This window comes from Mobula birostris, chromosome 9, assembly GCF_030028105.1.
Source record: "Mobula birostris isolate sMobBir1 chromosome 9, sMobBir1.hap1, whole genome shotgun sequence".
Classification (NCBI taxonomy): Eukaryota; Metazoa; Chordata; class Chondrichthyes; order Myliobatiformes; family Myliobatidae; genus Mobula; species Mobula birostris.
Genome location: NC_092378.1, coordinates 35,467,172 through 35,489,371, shown reverse-complemented (window position 1 = coordinate 35,489,371; position 22,200 = coordinate 35,467,172). Strand labels below are relative to the sequence as shown.

Sequence of the window (22,200 nt, the reverse complement as noted above, 5' to 3'; positions counted from 1 at the left end):
TCTTCTTCTCAACAACCAACCATAAACAAGCCATCAGCATTCCTTCATCCATAATTATACTCTACAGCACAATAAATAAAAACTGTACATATTCTGATCTATCAGATGATTGAGTGTGAATTGTTTCAAGATTTAGATTTGCCACAATTGTGTGTCTATTGCACACCTTTCAAGTGTCTGAACTTCTTTGCTAAATTTGGGGCTGATGGTCTTTGCAGATACACAAAACTGAATAAACTGTAAAACCACTGTTATGACAAAGGCTACCTGAAACAAACTTGCAATCTTGTCCCTTAAACTAGCGTGAAAAACAAGTTCCATCACTAACACAAGATATTCTGCAAATGCTGGAAATCCAGAGCAACACACACAGAATGCTGGAAGAACTCAGCAGGTCAGGCAGCATCTGTGGAAGTGAATAAACAATTGATGTTTTGGACCAAGACTTTTCATCAGGACCGGAAAGGAAGGGGAAAGGTAGAAGAATAAAAAGTTGGGGAGAGGGGAAGCAGGACTAGCTACATGATGACAGGTTAAGCCACCTGGATGGGAAAGGTAAAGGGCTGGAGAAGAATGAATCTGCTAGAAGGGAAGAGTGGACAAGGGGAGAAAGGGAAGAAAGAGAGGCATCGGGGGAGGTGTTAGGCAGGTGAGGGGAAGGTAAAAGGCTAAAGTCTGGAATAGAAGAAGAAAGAAGGGGAGGTTTTTTTTTACAGGAAGGAGAAATCAATGTTCATATCATCAGATTGAAGGCTACCTGGATGGAATATTAGATGTTGATTCTCCACCCTGAGGGTGGCCTCATCATGGCACAAGAGGCGGCTATGGACTGACATATTGGAACAGGAATGGGAATCAGAATTAAAATGGTTGGCCACCAAGAAATTCCGCTTTTGGCGAATAGAGTGGAGGTGCTTGACAAAGCGTTTGCTCAATTTATGTCAGGTCTCACCAATATAGAGGAGTACTCATCAGGAGCACCAGCTACAACAGATGACCTTAACAGATTCACAGGTGAAGCCATCACTGTTCCATTACTGCCTTGTTACAAATAAGATTGATAAAGTTGAGGACTGACAATCTGAGTGAATCTTTTGGAACACATTTTTGTTAACAATTTCCCTTTGAATGCAAAATGGGTAATGACTTTCCTCTGAGAGTCAATTATCTGAATTGACCTTATTCCACTGTGAGAAAGAACAGAAAGGTTCTCACAACTTTGAAAACACATTTGTTTTGATTTTCTGTTATAGTGGTATATGATTGGTATAAATTTTAAGGAACTTCTTATATGTATTAAAACTTCCATTAAAGGTACAATGCAAGGGTGGCCCGCGTGGTTTGGTCTATGTCCAGGTTAGGGTTTAGGGACAGGGATGTAGGGGGATTAGAGGTCTGGCCAGAGTCCAAGCCTCGGCTTCGAGTTTGAAGTCCAGCAACACGGATGTAGAACATCTGTGGTTGGTTTGGAAGTCTGGAAGTTGAGGCCCAATGGCCAGAGCCAAGTCTGTGAATCCGCTGGAGAAGTCAAAGGCTCAGTGTCTGTGAGTCCGAGTCCACGGAAGGCTGAAAACAGCCTGCTCTGGGGTTAGAAGACTGTGTATGTGTGGTGGGAGGAACGGGATTTGTTTTGTTATTGTTTCGTCGCTTGTTGTGTTTTGTTCTACCAAGCACTGTGGGCATGCTATGTTAGCGCTGGAATGCGTGGCGACACTTGGGTGTGTAGGTTGTAAATGCCAACAACACATTTCACTGTATGTTTCAATGTACATGTGATGCAAGTGTGAATCTGAATCTTAAATTTTCCACTTGAAATTACCCTATTTTGAGGGGGACCTATGGGTAGGGGAAGGGTGGGGAAAGAGGTAGGGGGAAATGGAAGGGTGAATGGGGAGGGGGCAAGGAGGAAGGGTTGAGGGATGAGGGAGAGGGGAGGAGGGGATGGATGGAAAGGGAGAGGAGTGGGGAGGTGGGGGAAATTCCCAAAATCTCAAATCCATTGTCCTTCCACCTGTGGCTTTAAAAAAAAGAGGATGAGTTTTGCATTCTAAGGAATTATTTAAATAATAAAACCTGAGTTGTTTCCAAAATTCTACACTTCTTCTAATACAGTACAGTATATCCAAATGAAACACTCATTAATCATTTACAGAGTACTTTATTTGACTCAAGACGAGGAAGTCAATTTTGACTAAAAGTAATCATTAACATTGTTAGGTCAAATGACTGATTAGCTCAGCCTAACATTGAGCGTAAGAATACTAAATTCAGAATTACATTTCAACATATCTTCAAGTTACAATCTAAAATTAAGAATTTCACAGGATTTATCCATGGAATAACAAATACTCACAATTTATTGGTTTAAATAGAATTAGAAAAGTGCAGTGCAGGTTCAAGTTAATATTTGAGTTGAATACATATGTAGCAGTGAACTACCTAGATGAGGAAGTTTCCAGCTTCAAGCTGAGCTAATTAATTTCAGCAAGTTTGGCATTAATGGTGCTACAGGTTTAACATATAGTATAAACTAAGCTTACCATTATCCAATGAACTCCAGTATAAAAGTCACGTGCCTGAATAAAATCAGAATTGCTTCTAATATTCAAGATTGAGTGGCCAACTGACATGTAATATATTATTGCATATGACCGCTTCTGAAACGTGATAGAGAGACTTGTGAATCCAGAGTCACACTATAGATCAAATCAAGGTCCTCATAAGGAATTTGATGATTACTTGGAAATTCTGCAGCATGCTCTTATAATCAATATAAAAGGTAGACTAGTTTTCATATGGAAACTTTAACATTAAAATGTTTCCAAGTGTTTTAAGTTCATGATCACTTATTTGTTGACAGGATTTTGATGCTGATTACCTGGTCATATTTTTCGTCATTCTTAAATGCTCCTGAACTGAACAAATATTAAATGTCAACCATATTGGGAGATCTGCTGTTACATATTGACCACTGTGGCTAAGGGTAGGAGATTTCCTTCCCTTAAGGTGTCAGTATACTTAATGAAGTTTACAAATAGTAGTTTTATGGCCACCATGATCTGATGACTACCTGATACTCCCCAGTGATTTTGTTACTGCATTTATGTTCTCCAACTGCTGTGGTGAGATTTTAACTTGTGTATCTAGATTAAGGTGTGGGCCATAGTTTTTATTAGTCTGATATTATTTTGATCAATAGCATTTGGAGAATGCTTAGGGTGCCAACAGCTCTAAATAAGAGCAGTGATCAGTGAAGAGGTGTGGGCTCAGGTAGTTGCTGTTGCCTTTGCAACAAGGAAGGCTTTAAGATACTACCTCTTCAGATTTATCAGAATGTTGAATATTCATCAGTTTGGTGACTTCAGGATCAGAATCAGGTTTATTATCACCGGCATGTGACGTGAAATTTGTTAACTTAGCAGCAGCAGTTCATGCATTTATGCTATCTGCCATCACCATTAAACACTTCCAGATCAGGAGAAATATAACCAGATGCACAAATAAGATGCTTGTCTTCAATGACATGCCACTCTGCCAAACTCAGGAATACCATCATCAGTTACACCGCAATTATATGTTTTTGAAGTAACAAAGGCTATTCCAAATTATGAACATTAGTTCAAGTGTGTCAACAGTGACTAGGAATGGTATTGAGACCACCTAAGTTAATTTTGCATGGTATTCATTTAAAGGAAAATCAATCTGAATAGGTGTCAAGGATTTGACTCAGATCCAGATGTGAAATATCGTACCTATCATCTCCACTTACAACCACACCCACTAACCTTTCAGACGTTTCATCCAGGGAGTCTTTGTGCGACATTAAGAAACTATTTGCGTAAGTAGTAATCAAGAAAATACACCCAGTGTTCCAAAATGTTTCAATGGATAACAAAACATGAGAGTAAAGCTTTTAATTTAACAATAACATCTGACCTTAACCAAGACTAAGAAAAAGATGAATGTGACAAATACAATATTCATTTGCAACATACACCTCATCAACTCTGGAGAACTCCCTTCCACTGCCACCAAACTCATAGTTCTATTACCCTGTCTGCACGCTTCTATCACCTGGACTGTCCGGGTAGGCCCATTGTCTCTGCCTGCTCCTGCCCCATTGAACTTGTCCTCTTAGCTTGATTCGATTCTATCCCCCTTGGTTCAGTCCCTTCCACCTACATCCGTGACACTTCTCATGCCCGTGCTCTCCTCAGTAACTTTCAATTCCCTGGCCCTGACCACTGCGTTTTCACCATGGATATTCAGCCTCTAAACACTACTATCCCCCATCAAGAAGGCCTCAAAGCTCTCCGATCCAACCAATTCCATTCTACCACTACCCTCCTCCATTTGGCAGACCTGGTCCTCACCCTCAACAATTTTTCCTTCGGCTCCCCACTTTCTCCAAACTCAAGGGTAGCCATGGACAGTCGCATGGGCCCCAGCTATGCCTGCCTCTTTACTGGCTATACAGAGCAGTCCATGTTTGAAGCCTTCCTTGCTAATACTCTCCAACTCTTCCTCCACTACATTGACAACTGCATTGGTGTTGCTTTATGCACCCATGCTGAGCTTGTCAATTTCAACAACTTTGTCTCCAACTTCCACCCTGTCCTTAAATTCACTTGGTCCATCTCTGACACCCCTTTCTCAATCTCTCGGTCTCCATCTCTGGAGACAAACTGTCAACCGACATTTTTTATAAACCTACTGTTTCCCATGGTTATCTTGATTATACCTCCTCCCTCCCTCACTCCTGTAAAATTGTTATTTCCTTTTAGTTCCTTCACCTCCACTGCATCTGTTCCCAGGACATACCTTTCTGTTTCAGAACATCAGAGATGCCCTCCTTCTTCAAAGGATGAGGTTACCCTCCTTCCACTATTGATGCTGCCTTCACCAGCATTCCTCCAGTTCCCGAAGATCCACACCACACTCACCCTATCTTCCCACCACCATAACAGTGCTGGAGCTCCTCGTGTCCTTACCTACTACCTCGTCAGCCTTCACATCCAACACATCATCCTCCACAACTTCCACCATTTCCAAAAGGATCCTACCACTAAACATATCATTATCTCCTCCATCTCCAACCCCTACTTCCACAAGGATCACTCCCTCCACAATTCCCTTGTCCATTTGTCTCTCCCTACTAATTGGCCTCCTGATATTTCTCCCTGCAAGCAGCCTAAATGCTACACCTGCCCATACACCTCCTCCCTCACCTCCATTCAGGGCCTCAAACATCCTTTCAGGTGAGGCAACACTTCACCTGCGAATCTGCTGGGGTTGTCTATTGTGTCTGGTGCTCCAAATGCAGCCTCCTCTACATTGATGAGACCTGTTGTAATTCAGGGACAGCTTTGTTGAGCATCTCCGCTCCATTAGCCACAAGCAGAATTTCCTGGTGGCCAAACATTTTATTTCCGATTCCATTCCAGTTCCCACTTGTTGGTCCATGGCCTCATCTTGTACCAAGGTGAGGCCACTTTCAGGGTGTAACCTTATATTCCATCTGTGTAATGTCCAACTTGATGGCATGAATATTGATTTCTCCTTCTGGTTAAAAAAAATCCCCCCCTTTCCCCTCTTCCCTGCTCTGACCTTTTGCCTCTTCTCGCCTGCCTATCACTTCTCCCTGGGTCCCCTCCTCCTTCCCTTTCTCCTATGGTCCACTCTCCTCTCCTATCAGATTCCTTCTTCTCCAGCTCTTGACCTTCCTAGCCCACCTGGCTTCAACTATTACCTTCTAGTTAGCCTCCTTCCCTCCTCCCCCCCCCCCAACCTCTTTATTCTTTTTTATTCTGGCATTTTCTTCCTTTCTTCTCAGTCCTGAAGAAGGGTCTCGGCCCAAAACATCGACTGTTTATTCATTTCCAAAGAGGTTGCCTGGCCCGCTAAGCTCCCCCGGCATTCTGTGTGTGTTGCTTTATATTCCTGGATTGTTTTTATTAAGCTTTTGGGAAAATTTTTTTTATTTTACAGTCAACAACAGTCATTTTGAAATAGATTCATTGTTTAACTCCAAGTGGAAATCAATGACACTAAATTGGAATTCATTAAATCATGATTAGGATTTTGGCCTGAAACATCAACAATCCCTTTCCTCCCACTGATGCTGTTCAATCTGCTGAGTTCTTCCAGCAGATTGACTGTTACTCCTCTTACATGGTTTCAATTGGTATAAGTAACCATTTAAATCAATGACTGTAGCCCACCAAACAAAACTACAATCAATTGAAGGATAAAAATAAAACTTCAGGTGCTAGAAATCTAAAAACAGAACGTAGTGGGAATGGAGGTTTAACTGCATAAATCAGATGTACTAGGCAGATAAGAATCACAAAATGTAAAGCTACTAATAGCTGCTTACTCTATTTTGAACTGTATTTCACAGACATTTAACAAGCATCGTCTTCTTTGATCAAATAAACTGTGATAGACAACAATTCAAACACCACATAGTAAATTATGGTGAGTTGGACGTTTCAGGCTTCTTCATAAATAACATAAATGTAGTTGGTTTTATGTAAATTATAGACATTAGACCGCTTTGTCCATAAGTTTAAAAAGTACACAAAGATTACTGAATATCGTAATCATACACAGTGTGGTAATGAATAGCATTAAAAGCATACAAGATTGATAAGATTGAATGACTAGGAGTGGAGAGAGGACACTATTTCTGTCATTCATATGAAAAAAGTACATCGGTCTTCTAAATTTAAAAAAAATTATAGGAGCATGATTGTATGCACAAGTGAACTTTATTTAGGCACTTATAACCTGGAGATAGCTTGTATTAAGGATAGCAAAATTATATCATCTATACCAGCAAAATTTTTAAGATAGTAGGACCAAGTAAAACATAGCAAACCAGACTCTGTATATTTTCCCTTTATCGTTCTTAGCCTTTGTTTTACAGCAGAAGGGCTTTAAAAAGAATAAAGATTTGCCTTTTTCTTCACTGGATTCCGAGTTTCACATCACATTTTAGTTGTATATAACAATTTTTTAGTGCAGGACAACCTTCACAAGGCTGAATGGAGATAGAACTTTATAAATAAACATTTCTAACACGAATTACATTTCCTCTTACAGGCTTATTTCAGCCAGTTACTATTATGCAAAATCGTAGCAGCTAGGAATTGCACTTTATGTCACAGAACTATCACCATTCTGCCTTGCAGTCATAGGATTAGTGATCCGTTGTCTAATTAAGCAATTAGAGAACAGCATGAAACTCAGAAGCTATGCTTACAGGATTTCAGGTGGTGATTGGATGCACTAGCCAGAGTGACAGAGGGAAGGGAGCAGAAGCAGCATGCAATGGAGACCACAGGGTCCATACTCTCAGCCATGGTCACTTCCACACACGAGTGTCTGACTTGTTTTGATCTCAAAATGGCAGGCTGATCTCTTGATGCAACCTCTGCTGGCAGAAAATTCTCATCATGTAATGAGAATACTTGGTTCCACTCGATCTGTTTAAAAACTCATTACTAATAGGACTGATATAAAACATTAACAGAATTAAATAATACTTAATAAAGCACAAAGTTTAGAGCCTGGTCAGCCCATAATGCTAAGGTCCCGTGCATCTTCAGGGTTTTGGGTGCTTAAATTTGTATCAACAGGGGCAAATCAAACTTCATCCACCATAGCTACCCCTTGGCGTTTTCTCCTTCAATTTTCTGATTGCATACAATGTCCATGTTGATTTACTGCAACCAGACTGCATGCACTTACTCTCTCCTGCCACAGTCATAATGATGCAAAAACATTCTCACTGTACTTCACAAAATTCATGAAAAGCCTTTCAAACTAAATTATACCAGAAAAAAATAACAAACTTCCCCTTGAACCTGTTTCAACCTGTTTCCCTCACAACCACCAACAAGTCACCATATACATCTACAAAATTATGAAACTGTTGGAAAAGAAATCTCACACAAAACAACTCTGTTATAAAGGTTGGTTTTAAGGAGTATTTGTTTAAAAAAAGGAATTTAGAGATTTAGGTGGAGCTGAAGGCATTATTACCAATGATGAAACCATCAAAATTTGGGATACTCTTGAGTCAAGAACTAGAGGACTGGAGATACCTCATAGGATAATTGGGTGGGAGGAAATAAGAGAGACAAGAGATCAGACAATTTGAAAGCACGAGGCAAAATTGATAATTAAAGTGCTATTTTTTCATTGGAAGCCGGTGTAAATTTGCAAAGACAGAAGTGATGGATAAACAGGACAAGACCAGCATGGATTAGGACAAGACCAGCAGACATTTGATTGGTATCTCGATTACTGAGGATTGAAGATCAGCAATTTCCTGAAGTAGTCATGTTTCAAGAAGCAACCAAAGCATTGCTGAGGGTTTCTGTAGCAAATGGTTTGAAGCAAGGACAACGTCAGGGCATTCCACTGAGATTGAATATGTAGATCAAAGCTCATTCAAGGATCAAATAAGACAACAAGGTTGCAAAGTCTGCCTGACAGAATAAAGGGATGAAATTGATGCCTGGGGAAAGGTGTTTATTTAAAATATATAGTTAGGTCTACCTAATATTTACTTGGAGGAAATTTTATTTATTCAGTATTAAATGTCTGACAAACCATTTTATAGAAAGCAGTTGGAGAAAGTGGGATAAAAAGTGAAGAGTCAAGATATGTCACTGAATGGCTGCAAAACATCCTGAAATAAAAGAGTTAATAGTTAGGCACCATAGTCCATATTTATACAAATATGAAGTGATGCAGGCAGAGTTAAGGGAATGAGGAATGAGATTTTAAAAAGCAGAACCTCAAAAAGCAATCTCAAAGAGTTACTCCCAGTGTCATGTGCTAACAAGTGCAGAAGTAGGAAGAATCAATTAATAATGCAGTGAAGGAAAGTATTGTGAATCAGAGGCAGGGAACTTACTGGGGGGGGGGGGGGGAAGGATTTCTGTGGAACAGGATTAACCTGCACTTGGAAAGGCAGGGATGAATCTGCAATAGTGAGCATGGCTTAGTAGGGGGAGATCCTATGTCACCAATGTGATTACATTTTACAAGGAGGTTACAAAATGTATCGATGGGGACTGTGCTTCCAAGGACGTCAGTAAGGCCATTGCCGAAATCCCACATAGAGGATTAGTCTCAAATGTTTGAACTCAAAGGATCCAGGACAAATAGGAAATCAGATCCAAATCTGGCTTGGTAATAGGAAGGTGTGGTGATGGTTGAGAGTTGATTTTGTGATTGGAAGCCTATGATCATATGGTTTTCCATTGGTATTGGTGCAAGGACTGTTCATTATAAATATTAATTATTTGGATAGGAATGTAGGAAGTATGATTATTATGTTTTGCAGTTGGCAAAATGGGCTGAGCAGTGGTAAATGGAATTTGGTCCAGGTAAGTGTAAGGTGATGCACTTTGGAAGGACAAATAAGGATATGCTCCCTAAGGACAGCTTCAGAGTACGGGGCAAGCCATTTTCAACTAAGATGCAGAGGGCTTTCATCATTCAGAGGCTGATGAATATTTGAAATTCTCTACTTTGGAGAGCTGTGGAAACTCAGTTGATGGGTTGATTCAAAATCGATTGCTGAGCATTAAGGAGACAAATATATGGTTAGTGCTGAAACTGGTGCTGAGGTGGCAAATCAGCCACAATCTTAAGAAATTGGAATTGTAGGGTCAAAGAGCTGGATGAGCAATGTCTATTACTATTATTATATTAACTTGTGTGTCATCAGCATACATTTGGAAATTGACATGTATATTTGTAAGATGGTGTCCAGGGGTAGTAAATAGAGGAGAAAGAAGAGGAAGCCAGGCATAACTTACAGAGAAAAAAGGTGAAAATCCATTGCAATTGACTCTGTGGTTAAATGTGAATAAACAAGGATGGAATCAGGTGAATGCAGTCATAATGCAGACGGTAAGGCCTTATGGATGGCTGAGTTGGTCAAATGTATCAAAATTAAATATCATTCAATAAATAGATCATATCACACCCATGTAGGAGACAGAAAGGGAAAATCAATGGGAAAATTTCCAACAAATGGCTTTGGGGAAAGATGGAAAGGGATTTTGGAGATAACTACATTTCCAAAAGTTTTAAAAGGATAAATTTTGGAATGTAGGAATGAAGGAACAAGTATGTGTTTTTGTTTTGAAGAAAGGAATGATAAGAGAAGATTTCGAGGAGAGGAACAATGCTTGTAAAAAGAGAACTGAACAGAAGTCCCAATATCATACAAGGAAGTGTGTGAAGGGGTTGCTCAGATATTCAATGGGAGTTGATTTGGGAAGCTGCAAGTAGGTCTGGTGGGCAAAATGAGTTTAGGGGGTGCACAAATGTAAATGAGGAAGATAGTAGTTCAGGACAGGGATACTCTTTCTTCTCCCCCCACCCCCACCCCCGGTAGGATGAGAACAAGGAGGAAGTAGCAGAGATTACAGACTAAATGGCGACAATATCAAGCCTCTCATGCTTATCAGATTTGAAGAGAAGAAATCACTTTCAAAACACAAGAAAATCATGAAATTGGTAATGTTTCATTTTTGATGAGTTAACAGTCATTGAAAAGAAGCTCACAAACAATTTGGAATAATCATTTGAAACTGCCTTATGCAGAAGCCATTTTGTACTAAGTATCTCCAAAATAACTAAACACATGCTCAGTTTGTGAAAGCATTACTTATGAAATAATATACTTTATAACTGAAATAGTCTCTTCTACAAAGCAGCTAATATGCTTAAAAGGTACCATTAATTATTTTAGTCATCATTGTATCCTCAGGACTGTGCACCCTGTTGGTGGCAGCTTCCTGTAATACATCCTCTTGAAACGAACAGGTGAAGAGATCATACCCTCTATTAGAACAGTTTGTTTATCAACAAAGAATGCATTCCAATTATATGAATGAGATTTGCCTTGAAAGCTTCCAACTCAATACTGAAATATAGGTAAAACAAGACCAAACAGAGATACGGAAATAAATCTTACCTGGATTTACAGATGCATTTTGGATCAGTAGTTTCAATGGAAATATCAAATAAGAATAACATGCTCGTTTGAGTTCCAACCTGTAGGCAAAAAATATATTACAAAATTGGTTAAATGAATATGTGTATATTTTGATTACAGGAAATGACAAATTGAATTACTTAATAATTTTAATTGATTTTAAAATGAATTTTTAGTTCTTTCAGTTTCAGCACCTGTACTTCTATCCAAAACATTTATTCAGCTCTGTCTCTCTTTTGAAATTTCCTTTTATCTATAGTAAGTTGTATGCTTAAGCCTGCCTGAGGCTATTTTGTTAGTTATTTCAATACAGTACTCACTGTACTTCTGAAAAAGCATTGATAACAAAATGATATATTAAAAAATAAGCAAGTTTTCTTTTTTCGCCATAATCTGTGAAGAGGGGAAAATGTTGTAAAGGTAGAATAACACCAGTCATCTCTCCAAGGATGTTATTTCCCTTTAAGTACAGTGCCTTGTTAAAAGTATTCAGCTCTCAACCCTTAGTTCACGTAAATGTGTATTACACAGGGATTTTGATCTGCTGAACTGAAAACTTCTATTTATAGATCACATGCTCCTTTTTCCCCCAACAGTAGCACCCCTCCCCATAAAAGGGAAAATAGTATAGCATGAAAAACTAAAAATTCAAAAGCTGAAAAATGTCAGCAGTTAAAAAAATATTCATCCCCCTTTGCTCAGTACTAGTTTAAACACCTCTCGCAGCTATTACAATCAGTAGTCTTTTTAGAAAGTACTTATTAGCTTTGCACAATGTCATAGAGCAAGATTTGCCATTCCTCCTTGCAAAATTGCTCAAGCTGTATCAGGTTAGTTAGAGAATGACGGTGAACAGACTTGAGGTCTTGCCAGGGATGTTCATTCAGGTTAAGGTCAGGATTCTGACTGGGCCATTCAAGGACATCAATTTTCTTCATTTGAAGCCACTCCATGGTTGCTCTGGCAGTGTGCTTTTGGTCGCTATCCTGCTGAAAGACAGAATTTGCCCCATCTTGAACTTTCTGGCAGAGGCTGGTAGATTTTTATCCAGGATCTCTTTGTATTTAGCAGCATTCATCTTCACACCAATCCTGACCAGATTTCCATTCCCTGCTGTTGAAAAGCATCCCCGTCCCATAGCATGATGCTACCTTCTCCATACTTTACAGTAAGGATGGTGTTAGCTGGCAGGTATGCAATATTAGATTTACATCACATGTACCTGTTAGTGTTGAGATGACGAAGTTCCACTTTAGTCTCATCCGACCTGCTTCCATTATCTTCTAAGTGATTATTTTCAAAGTCTTTAAGGGCAAGGGTATGCTTTTTTTTTTAGCTAGGGCTTCTTTCTTGCCACTCTTCCATAAATACCCTTTTTGTACAAGGCCTTAGAGATTGTGAAGCAATGAACTTCATCTTCAGTTGCAGCCACTGACTTCTGAAGCTCATTCAGAGTGACTGTTGGTGTCACAATAGCATCTCTTACAAGTACCATTCTTCTTAAGCAACGAAGTTTAGGAGGGTGGCCCGACCAGTGCAGTGTGGCTGTGGTTTCATACTTCTCTTTTGTTTTCCTCAAAGGACTGCACTAAGCTCCGAGGTATGTTCAGTGCCTTTGAGATGGTCTTGTACCCTTCCCCAGATTTGTGCTTCTCCATCATCATTTCCCTGACTTGTCCTGAAAACTCTTTTGTTTTCATTTTGGCTTGGTCTATTGAAAATCTACCATACAGTTGGATCTTTTAGAGAGGGGATAATTTATGCTTATGAATTCATTGAAAACAGGTGATTCTCCACGTCGGTTCCGCAGTTTACAGGACAGACGCCGCAGCTTAATGTCGATGCACAGCCACATCACTCTTACCATCTTTTCGATCGAACCAAAGAAGTTTACAGTTTTAGCATTAACTGTTTCGGAAGTTTCCACATATCTAAGATTGTAATGATTACTTACAAACTGTAAAGAAAAATTCATTTCACGTGCTAATGCATTACACACATTTAGCGCCTTAATTAAATCAAAATCTAAAGCAACGGAATAATTTACAGGATCTGATTAAACTTACCCTGATTTCAGTAACCTCAAACGTTCCCAGCACGTCAACCAGTTCCTTCAAACAATAAATTAACAAACGCACTTTTGGAGAAATTGGGGGTGGGGACGATAAAAAAAAAGCTCAAGGCAATAATTCGGCAATGAAATTAGCTCCGGCCAGCTCTCTGGAAATACTCAGCTCAGTTCCACTCACTTATGTCTCTCAACTGAGATATTTTCATTCACCCCATCGCTAGTAACGATAATCAGGTTTTTCTTGAAATTAAACACGAAGCTCAAACGCAGGATTAAATTAAGCCTCAAGGACAGGACAACAAAATGCATTAACTGGAACGAGACAAAATATGAAAAGTCGCTATTTAGCCAAGGAATTTACCAAGAATAGCCAAATATGCTCTATGTGCAATGGGAGCTCACACTTAATTCAAAATAATTTTTTTGGCAAAAAGTATATCAGGACATGCTCGGGAATCAAAGTATCCACACGTGTCCATCAGCATGGAACACTTGTTTTCGTTATCTCCATATAAAGTTGATTCCAGAGTCCTTCTCATCTTTTGTGACTAATTTACCGGCGCACCTTTGCCTCCTCTCCATATATTAGAGTTTTAAAGGACACCATTGCCATTCTGGGAACTTCACTCCTCTTGCTGATGGCTCTTTTAGTTGCAAAAGGTATTTTTTTCTTTTCCAATCGCCATCCGTTTTATACAGTGGTTTGCACCTGGCCTCTTCATATCTTCACGTAAACCAAGCGAAGAATGGGGACAGTGCGGTACCAGTCCCCATAATTATATCATTCATTGCAAACAAATTATTCCCTAAATAGTGAGAAGTTTTCATTTCCCATCTACAACTTTCGTCGTTGTGGCTCTTTTTCCCGCCTGTTCCGCATGCTAGATCGTATTGCCACAATACTGTTTCCAGGACCTACAAAATTTACAGCACCACCACAAGTTTTCAATTTCAACTTGTCCATCGTTACCGATCCTATTCTGTCAGCACCTTGGCTTAACTCATGATGGATTATATACAGTATCTGGTGTGGTGAAAGATTGCCAATCATTCCACAAAACTCTCAACAAGTAAATGTAAAGTCAAACCGCTGATCGCGGGGTCAAAAATAGATTTTAAAGATAATTTAAAAAAAGAGATGCAGTGGGGTAAGGAAGGGAATTTAACAACTGGGCAGAGGAAAAGCTTAAGCATTGTTCAAAGTATACCAGCCTAAGAAACAGAATTAAATTTCATCCGATTGTAATCAAATTAAGTGTGATAAACGAAGTTTTCTTTATTTGCCCTTCAATAATAATGAATTGTTTGAAACGTGTTCCAGAACATTCCAACGAACCAGTAAAGTGTTACACAGGTGCAAGGGCTATTTTTTAAAACCTGACAACAGAAAATATGGGCCTGTATGATTAAGGGACAAAGAGTAAGTAGATAATGGCCAAACCAGAGGAGAAAAGCTGGGGGGGGGGGGGGAGTTGCTGTGGATAAAGGTATGATGGAAGAAATGATTAATTCAAAACAGAAAATGCTGGAATCAATTAGCAGGTCAGCTAGCATCTGTGGAGGAGAAACAGAATTAATATTACAGATCAAACCCCCACTTAATGGCTGTTTCCAGCACTTTCTGGTTTTATTTCAGATTTCTAACGCTGCCAGTTTTTTTTTTAAATCCGCGGCCTTCTGATAATCTATAGAATAATCAGGAACCTGTTCAATTTACATTGCCTTCAATCCAGAACTAAGGTCAAGCTAACAGTAGTCATCATGTATGGTTACTGTTTACGTACACAATTGGAGAGCACTGCACATTGACCGAGGCAGACGGGAGACTGGACCTTACACTACGTGCGGCAACAAACGTCCTTTATCAGTCCCCGTCCATCGCTCTATACTGCCCTCCAATGAAAAAAGCGAATGACAAAGTCTAGTCAAGGTGGACAGCTTGCCATATTGGTGGTGCTACCTCTTATCGAGAACTCTCGAGAAAAGAGAAAAAATGAAGAAAACTATCTCAAATCCTTCACAAGGCTCGCGATATTGGGAACAGCAGGAATCCCTGCTCTCCTGTATATGTCTATATCAGGGAATAACTAGAACAGGTGCTTGAAAGTAATGGAGAGGTATCACCAATACTGCCGGCACATAGTGAATAAGGCCTCCGTTGGTCAGGATGGACCATGTCTGTGTCGATGGAGTAATGGGCAGCACGATATGGAGAGCGGGCTGTTCATGCAGCAGGCTGCCCCTCTCCACGCGGCTAATGAATCCAAAAGGAATGGCGGAGGCCGATACAGTTTGGCACCAGCAGCGTTGCAAGAGTTGCCAGTCAGCGTTGAATTCGGCGTAGGCACTGCTGATTTTTGCTCGGGGTTACTCCCGAAGTCTTCCCAACAAGTGGGTATAGCCACAACGCTGCGGAGGTCTGAGATAAGTTTTCTTTCTCCAACTACGTCTGTCCAGCCGCATGTTTGAAGCGACTCGCTTAAGGCGCCGCCTTTGCCCCTTCTCCAGTCAGTAGAAATAAATCCTGTTAAAATAAATAAGTTACTAAGCACGCCGGGCTTGTTACTAAGTCACACATTAAGGCCAGGAACTGCATTGGTTGTCAGAGGCTATTTGAGACGCACCCCTTTGGGAATATTAATAGCTAGTGGGAGCTTATCCTTACCCCCCCCCCCCCACACACACACACATGCACATGCTATGGCAGCTTTAGAATCAAAATCCACTAGCAGGATAAGTGAACCTACACCAGCATCGCCCCCAAGCCAACATCCCCTGTATAGTTAGCTCTAATTGGCAGATGACATTGTTTGCACACCTGACACCGGACCGGGAAATCCACGCTCTATTCTCTGCACATGATTACTAGATGAAATTAAATGTCATATTCTCGATGTCTCTTAAGATCTCTGGCTTACGGTTGTTCAAAATAGAGACAGAAAAATCAGAGTGGCATTGAAAACCTTAACAGAAGCGTGCAGGAATCAGGCGTAAATGGACGGAAGAAGAGCGTCACCTCTCGAACTATTCACCCAGCCACACCACCTTGGTTGGTCGTACAAAGTTGATCGTAGAAATCACTGGAACAAAAAATGGGTGTGTAAGGATCACGGAAATCGAATGTTTGAATAATAAGGTAGGAGTACTTGTGGGGTGGTTAAATAAAATTGCAGTGTGACCAGAAATATTTAATTTCACCGTGTAGAATGTGGTGGTTACCTGGTATGATTGGAAACATTAGGTGGAATATCTGATGCTACTGACAGTGGGTCCCTTGAAAAGACGTTGTTATCGATATGAAATCTAAAGTTTCTAGTTCCCAAACAGTATGCCACTATCATTATACCACATAATACTTCCCGCTAGATTGACACCTAAAATCAGAAGAGATGTTCGCTGTGCACTTGACAAATTCACGCAAGTCCATCGGACATTTTTTTAAATTGTTAGTGCATGCGTGGATTTTCTCCCTTACCCTCACAAGCAAACTCTAACCAAGATTCACAATCTCTTGGCCAATCCGATGAACCTGGTCGGAAGTTACACGTATCTGATTAAAACAACCTACCGCAGTGGTCTCAAATTCTTCAATTCTTGTACATTTGGATCCCAGATGGAAACAAATCACTCATATTTATCAACACGTTATGCAAAAACACATCGTATTTATACGAAAATAGCTGGAAATATCTTTTAGCAACTATTAATATAGTGGCGAATCGCTTTTATGTACACTCAGTTGTCACATTAGGTCCACGGATGTACCTAATAAAGTGGCCACAGGAGTGGAACCCGTTGCTATAGCCCGTCCACTTCAAGGTTCGACGTGATGTGCGTTCACAGATGTTCTTCCGTACACCACTGATGTAATGCGTAGTTACTGTCGCCCTCCCGTCAACTTGAACCATTCTGGCCATTCTTCTCTGATCGCTCTCATTAACAAGGCGTTTTCGCCTTCAGAAGTGCCTCTCACAGGATTTTTGTTTTTGTTTTTGTTTTTTTTCCGCAGCATTCTCTGTAAACTCTAGAGAATATTGTCTGTGAAAATCCCGGGAGGTCAGCAGTTTCTGAGATACTCAAACCTCTCCGTCTGGCACAAACAATCATTCCACGGTCAAAGTCACTTAGATCACATTTCATCCCCATTCTAATGCTTGATCTGAACAACTAACTGTACCTCTTGACCACGTCTGCATGCTTTTACGCATTGAATTGAGATTCATTTCTACATTGTGAACTCCAAATTCCCCGCAGGTTGTTGCCCTGTCGATATTGCATAAAGTTACTGCACATTGATTTTGGATGTGACACTGCAAACTTGGTTCTTTCCGCCCTTTGACAACTTTCGCTACACTGTGCTGTCAGCTCCGCGTTTCTTACTGAAGTTTTGTCGTTGAGTTTAGTTTCGCTGAAGATACTCCGTTCAGGGATTAACTACAGTTCCTGCTGTCCTAATTTGATTATAAACATATTGCTGACCCTGGCGTTTTTGTAAACACTAGTAATATCATCAGTTTATTAGAGATGCGATGATGATTGTCGATAATTTTTAAGAAGCGACGCAAAGCGTCTCTGGATACTGTACAGTTACGTTGATAGTTATTTGTTCATTACAGACGCTGGTTTGGTTCGTAATTCATTTAGACTGCTTTACCGTAAAAGTTTTGAAACGATTCTTTCGCAAAATCGCGATTCAATATGCGGTATGTCCCTGCACTTAGCGGATCATAAATAAATAGTAACTGCAAAGAAATTTAAACTTCTCGAGGTGAACCGATTCACGACAACCCATTAACCATTTCTACTTATATACGATTGCATGCAAAGGATATATGGCACAGAAACAGGTCGTTGGGTCCAACCAGCCCATATTGGCTTTTAATTTTAATAGTAGCCCCCTCTGTATTTGCAAACATTAAATCTGTCATCATAATCCGATAATGTCTTTGCCCTCACATGCTCCATACAAATTTCCTGGCCCTGTGAGAGAGATTTCCACATTTTCACCTTTTTCTGGTAGAGGAGTCTCTCCTCATTTTCTTATTTTATTCATTTGTGACTATTTCCCATAACTGGAAAATATTTTCCTTGTATACATTTTAAAATTATTGAAGGCATTCATAAAGACCTTTATTAGTTCACCCTGGACCTTGTGTTCTCAGGAGAAGAGACCCAGTCAGTTGAAGTTCCCCTGGATAGTATATCCATGCAATCCTCATTTTGATTTTTTAATTTTTTTTATCCTTTCTACTGTCTATAGAAGTACCAGAATTGTTCAAGAGTGTCTAAGTATGGTCTAACCAAGGTTTATTATAGATTTAGGATGAATTTACTACTTTTCATTCCATCTCTCAGAAAAATATCTAATGTACAGTTTGCTTTTTATCGATAACTTTGCTAATTTGTGTAACAAAATTTAGTGATTGATGTATTGTGTTCTAAGATCCTTTTGTTCCTCTACCCCATCCAGCCTTGCACGTTCCAAGTAATGTGGCCTCCTTATTTTTCTACCAAACTGTACTATCTCAGATTTACCTATGCTTAATTTTGTTTAGCTATTTTTGCCAGTTCTGTAGACATACTAAAGTAACCATATAATTTGCTGTTGCCCTGCTCAGTGTTGGCTATACAACCCTATTCTATAAATTCTGTGTTATCTGCAATTTTAGTACCTGTTTTGATTCCAGGTTCAGAAGTGGAACAGATTACCCACCTCATTCACAGGGAATAACTTCCCTTTATTCACATTCTCTGCATTCTATTTTATTATGGGCATTAGAAGTTGCTGTATAGTTTAATTCAGTTTGATAGGAATTACTTTCACTTAATGATTAATCATCTTTTTAGACTGTTCTATAATTCAATTTAATCTATTGCCATCAATTGTCCCCCTTACTTTATTCTTTCCAACACCCTCTTGTCCAATTTCTCTATATTTAGGTTGTTTATATTTACTTTAACTCTTTCCGCCTTTCTTAATAGTTTATAGGCTTTGCCACCTCCCTATTTATCTTTTCTGAAGGAAACATTAATTTGACCCTTACTGTTGAAAATCAGCCCTGAGATAAATGGTTTAAAAATCAGAATAAAAATAGAAAAATCGAACAATGACTACAAAAATCTCAGAACCAATCAATTTAAATTAAAAATGTATAAAATTGACTTTGACCGTCTATCACTGTGGGCTGTGGTAAAGATCCTTTAATTTTGTACAAATGGAGTTAAGTAATAATATTTTCAATTTTGCTTGATATTAAACCACTTTAAAATTCAAACCATTAAATTTGCACAAGCATTTATAGTTATTATTATCCACAAGATAATAAACCATCTAAAGAAGCAAGTAACATCATAAAAACAAGGTTGATATCAATACCTGAAAATATAACAATGCCACACTATCATTTCTGTAGATTTGACAAAGACGCATTTGCTTACATTCCCTCCCTGAGGAGATGTTTTCTGAAAAATACGTAATTAACAAAATTCTAAAATCACTCCCTAGTCCTAAAGGTCCAATTATACTGGATTTCCTTGATCACAGCAGCATTTGAGCCAATGCATTTTAGTGAATACTTTATTTTTCTTCGTGTTTACTATTTTAAAAACAATCTGAAAATTCACAAGGATTCTATGAAACTTTTAAAAATATGTAACACACCATAATTCTAAAAAAAACTTTGATGAGCAAGACTCAACTGCCAAAATACATCTCACCAGCATTTCCAAATATTTGTCTCTGCTGTGCTTTTCCAGTAGGATAAAATTGGTTCCAAGACCAAGAACAATCCCAATAATATGTAGTGATAGAATTTTTCACTTTTATTTTTGGTTCAATTTGGCTATGCTTTCCATTTTGCAAAATTGTCTGTTTTCTGGCATTAAAAATAACTAAACTTGATGTTTTCATGTTAATGAAGCAAATCAGGATGCCCTCTCTTAGTTAGCTCTTCAATAAAAATCTTTATTTTATTTCATGCCAATACCTTTTAATTTTTTCTATGTCCCTACCAATGCCTTCACTCTTTTGGCTTTTTAATACAATATTAATATTGTTGAAAACATGATCAAAGTGAGTATCTCAGAAAGCCAGATATTGGAATCTAGAGGCAAGATGATTAAAAATAAATGAAGGACATTTACTGCTGACATGGAGCTTTATTAATGAAAGAATAATCCAGATAGTGTTTTTGGATATCTTTGTTGTTTTTAAGATTAAGACCAAAAGTTTTAAGCACTTATAATATCTTAAGGATACAAAATTAAACCAACATTGCTTCATTAAGGAAAACAAATGCAAAATCAATCTGAGATGGTCATTCTATGTTTCAACAAAAGTTAAGTAAAAGGTTCATGTTCATTTTTGGCAGCAGAGTACTCCATTTGAAAATCTTATTCTGTGAGCTCAATGTAATCCTTATATTATGTGGATTAGTTAACAGTCTCCAGACAGTGACGTACTCAAAGAAAAATGAAGGGACCCCTGAATTTCTGATGACTTTCTGAAGCAATTATTCACCTAAATTCAGTACATTTTGTGCTTTCAGTACACTGAATTTAAGTAAGTAAACCACCTATAGTTATTGAAAACTCTGTATCTTTTGATTTGAATTTTTCATCATTTTTGGTTGCACTTATTTTACTTGGATTCCTAATTATTTTGCTACACCGTGGCATTCTTCATCATAAAGAAAATGAAGTCAAATTTTAAAATTAAGGCAATTTTTATGAATACACAGAGCATAAAAACCAAAATTAATTGTATTCGTGCCAAAAATACAGATAAATGAGTTTGATCTAATGCCTGAACAAAATAATTGTTATGATGACTAAGGCTGACAACTAATATACAATGTAATTAACAAGTCAAAAGTCACATAAAACAGAAAAAGGGAACGGCAGTCTCTGTAAGGAAGAATATCATTAAGGTAGATATATTTTGGTTCTAAAGAACAAAATGTGGCGTCATTATTGACTGAAGCAAGAGATAACAAAAATTAGAAAACAATGGTGGGGTTGCCGAAATGCCCTAGAAGAATAAACTCTTCTCAGACTTCCAGCCAGGTACAGGTATCAATTATAATGGGTGTTTCAATGTCAAACTCTGCCATCTTTTTCATAAGATGGCAGTTTGTCATTGAATGATAGGTTATAATCGAAACCTGTACCCAGCTGGAAGCCCGAGAAGAGTTTATTTGTCATATATGCCAGGAAAGCAGTAGATTTTTTTTTGCCCCTAGAAGGACCTTATTTTTGGAGGTCTATTAATCAAGAATATGAAGAACTTCTAAAAAAATATGTAATAATCAATTTGTCTTTTAAAGCAAATTTTCAAATTGATTTGGAGGATCAATTTATAGCATCCATTTTGCACAATTTTCTACAGCAGGGTACCATGGATCTTGCCAGGTAACACTGTCTTGTACATCTTCCTTTGTCCAATAAGATAGAGTTAATTAGTACATAGTCTAAATATATACTGAGTTTGAGAGTGATGCAAAGCTAATTACAAAGTTAAAATAAAGGCAATAGGGGAAGAGACTGCTAAAATTGATTAGAATATAATTTTAAAAGATAACTTGAAATAGAAAAGCAATGGTATAGCTTTAAATAAATGCATTGCAATTCAGTATAAAGGTACAGTAGATTCCATAGGTAAGTATAAAAGTATCATAGGGGAAGTACCTATTCACTAATGAAAATAAGAGTCAGCATCATCTTCTCAAATGGTGGAAACGGGGTAAGGAACCATTAACAGAACTATGACTTGCTGCTAATCCTACTGTCCTATTGTTATTATGTTTTTTAAATCTCTCAGATGCCTTCTTTTCATTATTTTTAAGAGGTTTTTCATGTTCTTTCCCTTTTCTCCTTCCACAGATAATTAGGGAATACTGTTTATGGATAATAATTATATAAATCCTGCTATTTTCCATAAGGTGACCTCAATGTTCAGTTAATTAAGGTGTAACTTTCAATCACTTCAAATGACTTTCCCATGATTACAAAAAGTGACCAGATTGAATGGTATATTAAATTATAACCAATAATCCACATAAGTTACTCCCATCTGTAGGCATAATAACATGCCTCCTTATTGTACATT

At 38.5% G+C, this 22,200-nt stretch overlaps 1 long non-coding RNA gene across 3 annotated transcripts in view; it reads right to left on the bottom strand.

Annotated features, from left to right (window-relative positions):
- LOC140202669 (uncharacterized) overlaps positions 1 to 22,200 on the bottom strand; it is a 168,279-nt gene that overhangs the window by 85,940 nt on the left and 60,139 nt on the right. For all 3 annotated transcript variants that reach the window (XR_011887151.1, XR_011887150.1, XR_011887152.1), the window contains one exon: positions 11,003 to 11,082. This is a non-coding gene — a long non-coding RNA (uncharacterized lncRNA). The remainder of the gene's footprint in view (positions 1 to 11,002; positions 11,083 to 22,200) is intronic.